The sequence below is a fragment of the Hypanus sabinus genome, chromosome 26, assembly GCF_030144855.1.
Source record: "Hypanus sabinus isolate sHypSab1 chromosome 26, sHypSab1.hap1, whole genome shotgun sequence".
In the NCBI taxonomy this organism is placed as follows: domain Eukaryota; kingdom Metazoa; phylum Chordata; class Chondrichthyes; order Myliobatiformes; family Dasyatidae; genus Hypanus; species Hypanus sabinus.
In genome coordinates, this window is record NC_082731.1 from 42,089,741 (window position 1) to 42,095,925 (window position 6,185).

Below are 6,185 nucleotides of genomic sequence, written 5' to 3' on the forward strand. Positions count from 1 at the left end.
ACTGGGAGACCGTTTCGCTGAACACCTATGCTCGGTCCGCCAGAGAAAGCAGGATCTCCCAGTGGCCGCACATTTTAATTCCACGTCCCATTCCCATTCTGATATGTCTATCCATGGCCTCCTCTATTGTCAAAATGAATCCAAACTCAGGTTGGAGGAACAACACCTTATATACCGGCTGGGTAGCCTCCAACCTGATGGCATGAACATTGACTTCTCTAACTTCTATTAATGCCCCTCCTCCCCTTCTTACCCCATCCCTGACATATTTAGTTGTTTGCCTTTTCTCCATCTCCCTCTGGTGCCACCCCCTTTTCTTTCTCCCGCGACCTCCTGACCCATGATCCTTTCCTTTCTCCAGCTCTGTATCACTTTTGCCAATCACCTTTCCAGCTCTTAGCTTCATCCCACCCCCTCTGGTCTTCTCCTATCATTTCACATTTCCCCCTCCCCCCCCACTACTTTCAAATCTCTTACTATCTTTCCTCTCGGTTAGTCTTGACGAATGGTCTCGGCCCGAAAAGTTGACAGCGCTTCTCCCTATAGATGCTGCCTGGCCTGTTGTGTTCCAACAGCATTTTGTGTGTGTTGTTGTTTGAATTTCCAGCATCTGCAGATTTCCTCGTGTTTGCTCTCTGACGGTGGTGTCTGAAAAGAGGATGCTGTCCGAGTTACATGCCATCTTGGACAATGTCTCCCGTCCACTCCATAATGTACTGGTTAGGCACAGGAGTACATTCAGCCAGAGACTCATTCCACCGAGATGTAACACTGAGCGTCATAGGAAGTCATTCCTGCTTGTGGCCATCAAACTTTACAACTCCTGCCTCGGAGTGTCAGACACCCTGAGCCAATAGGCTGGTCCTGGACTAATTTCCACTTGGCATAATTTTCTTATAATTATTTAATTATTTATGGTTTTATATTGCTATATTTCTACACTATTCTTGGTTGGTTCTCTCAGGATCAATAAAGTCTGTCTGTCTGTCTCTTTCAAGATGTCCTGGATACGACAGAGGTTAGTGCCCGTGATGGAGCGGACTAAGTTTACAACTTTCTGCAACTTATTTCAAGCTTGTGCAGTAGCCCCACACACCCACTCCGTACCAGATGGTGATGCAGCTGCTTATAAAGTTCTCCACAGTACATCTGTAGAAGTTTTCGAGTGTTTTAGGTGACATACCAAAACTCCTCAAACTCCTAATGAAGTCACTTCTTTCCAGCTGCATCGATTTGTCGGAATCTAGCTGGTGAACGTTCAGTACTCTCTGGTGGCGTTTGATTGGCCGGGAAGCATTCTGAGGTTGTGAGGGGTGCTATGGAAATGCAGGCTTGTATTTTTTTAAATCATTGCTTAGGGAGGTGACAGAGTACAGGCACACACCCTGGCAAATCTCAGATCAGCCTTGCATTACGCCTTAATCCACTTCAGAGTGAGTGACTCATCTTGCCTGATTTATGTTATCAGTTAAATTTACAGCTGGCTGCCTTATCTTTAAACAAGCAGGCCCATTGTTACTTCACTCTTTGCCCAAACCAAAACACTCCTAGACCCCCCTCAGACTCAGAATCACCAGCATATGCCGTGGAATTTGTTAACTTTAGCGCAGGAGTACAATGCAATACCTGATGATAGAGGGAAAACTGTGATTACAGTAAGGAACACACACAAAATGCTGGTGGAATTAAGGTATGAATAGTAAATAATTAAATTACATGAATATTGCAAAAATAGAAATAAGGAAGTCGTGAGGTTGATTAGTAAAGGCATCAGAGGTTAGGGGAGAAGGCAGAGAATGGTTTGGGAGGCAAAAGGACAGCAGGCTCGATGGGCTGAATGGCTAAATCTCCTGTTTTACCTGCTGAGTTCCTACAGCATTTTGTGTGCGTCGCTCAAGATTTCCAGCATCAGAATCGGAGTCAGATTTAATTTCACCGGCTTATGTCGCGAGATTTGTTAACTTTGTGGCAGCAGTATCGTGAAACACATGATAAACAAAAATAGAGGGGAGAAACCTGAGTTACATTTAGTACATATCTATGTCTTTGAAATAGTGAAGTTGAAACGAGCAGTGGAAAAAAATAACAGAAATAAAAAAGTAGTGAGGCAGTGTTCACCATCCATTCAGGAATCGGATGGCAGAGGGGAAGAAGCTGTTCCTGAATCGTTGAGTGTGTGTCTTCAGGCTCCTGTACCTCCTCCCTGATGGCAGAGGGGAAGAAGCTGTTCCTGAATCGTTGAGTGTGTGTCTTCAGGCTCCTGTACCTCCTCCCTGATGGCAGAGGGGAAGAAGCTGTTCCTGAATCGTTGAGTGTGTGTCTTCAGGCTCCTGTACCTCCTCCCTGATGGCAGAGGGGAAGAAGCTGTTCCTGAATCGCTGAGTGTGTGTCTTCAGGCTTCTGTACCTCCTCCCTGATGGCAGAGGGGAAGAAGCTGTTCCTGAATCGTTGAGTGTGTGTCTTCAGGCTCCTGTACCTCCTCCCTGATGGCAGAGGGGAAGAAGCTGTTCCTGAATCGTTGAGTGTGTGTCTTCAGGCTCCTGTACCTCCTCCCTGATGGCAGAGGGGAAGAAGCTGTTCCTGAATCGCTGAGTGTGTGTCTTCAGGCTTCTGTACCTCCTCCCTGATGGCAGAGGGGAAGAAGCTGTTCCTGAATCGCTGAGTGTGTGTCTTCAGGCTTCTGTACCTCCTCCCTGATGGCAGAGAGGAAGAAGCTGTTCCTGAATCATTGTGTGTGTGTCTTCAGGCTCCTGTACCTCCTCCCTGATGGCAGAGGGGAAGAAGCTGTTCCTGAATCGCTGAGTGTGTTGTCTTCAGGCTCCTGTACCTCCTCCCTGATGGCAGAGGGGAAGAAGCTGTTCCTGAATCGCTGAGTGTGTGTCTTCAGGCTCCTGTACCTCCTCCCTGATGGCAGAGGGGAAGAAGCTGTTCCTGAATCGCTGAGTGTGTGTCTTCAGGCTCCTGTACCTCCTCCCTGATGGCAGAGGGGAAGAAGCTGTTCCTGAATCGTTGAGTGTGTGTCTTCAGGCTCCTGTACCTCCTCCCTGATGGCAGAGGGGAAGAAGCTGTTCCTGAGTCGTTGAGTGTGTGTCTTCAGGCTCCTGTACCTCCTCCCTGATGGCAGAGGGGAAGAAGCTGTTCCTGAATCGTTGAGTGAGTGCCTTCAGGCTCCTGTACCTCCTCCCTGATGGCAGAGGGGAAGAAGCTGTTCCTGAATCGTTGAGTGTGTGCCTTCAGGCTCCTGTACCTCCTCCCTGATGGCAGAGGGGAAGAAGCTGTTCCTGAATCGCTGAGTGTGTGTCTTCAGGCTCCTGTACCTCCTCCCTGATGGCAGAGGGGAAGAAGCTGTTCCTGAATCGCTGAGTGTGTGTCTTCAGGCTCCTGTACCTCCTCCCTGATGGCAGAGGGGAAGAAGCTGTTCCTGAATCGCTGAGTGTGTGTCTTCAGGCTCCTGTACCTCCTCCCTGATGGCAGAGGGGAAGAAGCTGTTCCTGAATCGTTGAGTGTGTGTCTTCAGGCTCCTGATGAGAAGAGTGCACGTCCTGGGTGACACACAAGGTGTAACCTGGGTGTTGGGGATCCTTAATGATGGACGCTGCCTTTTTGAGGCATCGCTCCTTGAAGATGTCCTGGATGTTGGTGCCCATGACGGAGCTGACTGAGTTTACAACTCTCCGCAGCTCACTTCGATCCTGTTCAGTAGCCCCCTCTCCCCCGCCAGTGCCTGTCGGTGATGCAGCCAGTTAGAACGCTCTCCATCGTCCGTCTGCAGAGAATTTCGATTTTGGTGACATGCCAGATCTTCTCAAACTGCGAATGAGATATAGCCGCTGTCATACCTGCACCGATATGAAGGCATCGAGCAGGAGCCCAGACTGGCTGACTCCCCAGTCTCCTGCCCATTAACCCTCCAAGTTTCAATCGAGGACAAGATTCTGCCTCAGACCTGCGGAAGCTGGAAATCTTGAGCAATGCTTACAAAATGCTGGAGGAGCTCAGCAGGCCCGGTCAAGAAATTGCTGAGTTCCTCCAGCATCTTCTGCAAGTTCATTTGGGCTCAGTTTGTGCGGGTATGAGCTGGTCTGGGTTACGGAGCAGAGGAGGGAGGTTCAAAGTGAATTTATTATCAGAGTAAATATTTGTCACCACACAGTGCACTGAGATAATTTTTCTTGCTGGCATTCACAGTTGAATGAAGAAATCCAACAGAATTAACGAAAAGCCACACACAAATAAAGACTGACGAACTATCAATGCGCAAAAGAAGACAAACTGCGCAAATACAAGCAAAAGTAAATAAATAATACTGAGGACATGAGACGTGGAGTCCTTGAAAGTGAGTCCATAGGTTGTGGAATCAGTTCAGTGTTGGGGTGAGTGAAGTTATCCACACTGGTTCAGGAGCCTGATGTGTGGAATCAGTTCAGTGTTGGGGTGAGTGAAGTTATTCACACTGGTTCAGGAGCCTGATGTGTGGAATCAGTTCAGAGTTGGGGTGAGTGAAGTTATCCACACTGGTTCAGGAGCCTGATGTGTGGAATCAGTTCAGTGTTGAGGTGAGTGAAGTTATCCACACTGGTTCAGGAGCCTGATGTGTGGAATCAGTTCAGTGTTGGGGTGAGTGAAGTTATTCACACTGGTTCAGGAGCCTGATGTGTGGAATCAGTTCAGAGTTGGGGTGAGTGAAGTTATCCACACTGGTTCAGGAGCCTGATGTGTGGAATCAGTTCAGAGTTGGGGTGAGTGAAGTTATCCACACTGTTTCAGGAGCCTGATGTGTGGAATCAGTTCATTGTTGGGATGAGTGAAGTTATCCACACTGGTTCAGGAGCCTGATGTGTGGAATCAGTTCACTGTTGGGGTGTGTGAAGTTATCCACACTGGTTCAGGAGCCTGATGTGTGGAATCAGTTCAGTGTTGGGGTGAGTGAAGTTATCCACACTGGTTCAGGAGCCTGATGTGTTGAATCAGTTCAGTGTTGGGGTGAGTGAAGTTATCCACACTGGTTCAGGAGCCTGATGTGTTGAATCAGTTCAGTGTTGGGGTGAGTAAAGTTATTCACACTGGTTCAGGAGCCTGATGTGTGGAATCAGTTCAGTGTTGGGGTGAGTGAAGTTATTCACACTGGTTCAGGAGCCTGATGTGTGGAATCAGTTCAGTGTTAGGGTGAGTGAAGTTATCCACACTGGTTCAGGAGCCTGATGTGTTGAATCAGTTCAGTGTTGGGGTGAGTGAAGTTATTCACACTGGTTCAGGAGCCTGATGTGTGGAATCAGTTCAGTGTTAGGGTGAGTGAAGTTATCCACACTGGTTCAGGAGCCTGATAGCTGGAAGTTCCTGAACCTGGTGGAGTGGAACCCTAAGCCATCTGTACCTCTTTCTTGATAGAAGCAGTGAGAAGAGAACATGGTCTGGATCAGGGATTCCCAATCGTTTTTATGCCGCGGACCCCCACCATTAACTGAACCCCAGGTTGGGAAACCCTGGCCTGGGTGGTGAGGGTCTCGATGACGGATGCTGTATCCTTGTAGAAATGCTCCATAGTGGAGAGGCCTTTGCCTGTGATGGACAGGACTGTGTCCCTAACCAGGGAAAAATTACAGATGCTGGAAATCCTGAAACGTCGACAGTTTACTCTTTTCCACAGGTGCTGCCTGGCCTGCTGAGTTCCACTAGCATCTTGTGTGTGTGTGTGTGTGTGTGTGGTTCTGGGCTGTATCCGTCTATTTTTTTTGTAGACTTTTCCATGCTTGGTGGTTGGTGTTTCCATACCAGTCCAGGATGCAATCGGGATTCTCTCCTCTGTGCATCTACTGAAGTGCATCGAAGTTTTAGGTGACCCGCTGTACCTGTGCGAGGAAGTACCTTCTGTGCCATTGCAAAGCACAGGTACAGATTACAGGTACAGATCCTCTGATCCTCTGATATGATAACACCAAGGAATTTTAGATTTGCTCACCCTCTCCACCTCAGTCCCCGGGTGAGATCTTGCTCAAAGACCTCCAGCTTCTTCCCCCTAGAGTCAATAATCAGCTCTTTGGTTTTGCTGACACTGAGAGAGTCTAAGGTGGGACCTTACAGTCTAACAGCCTCGAGCACTAAATTCCAACGCCCCCCCCCCCCCCCCGGTACGCCTGCACGTACCGGACTCCCAGTTATGAGGCTGTTCTGCTTAGTCAGCAGGT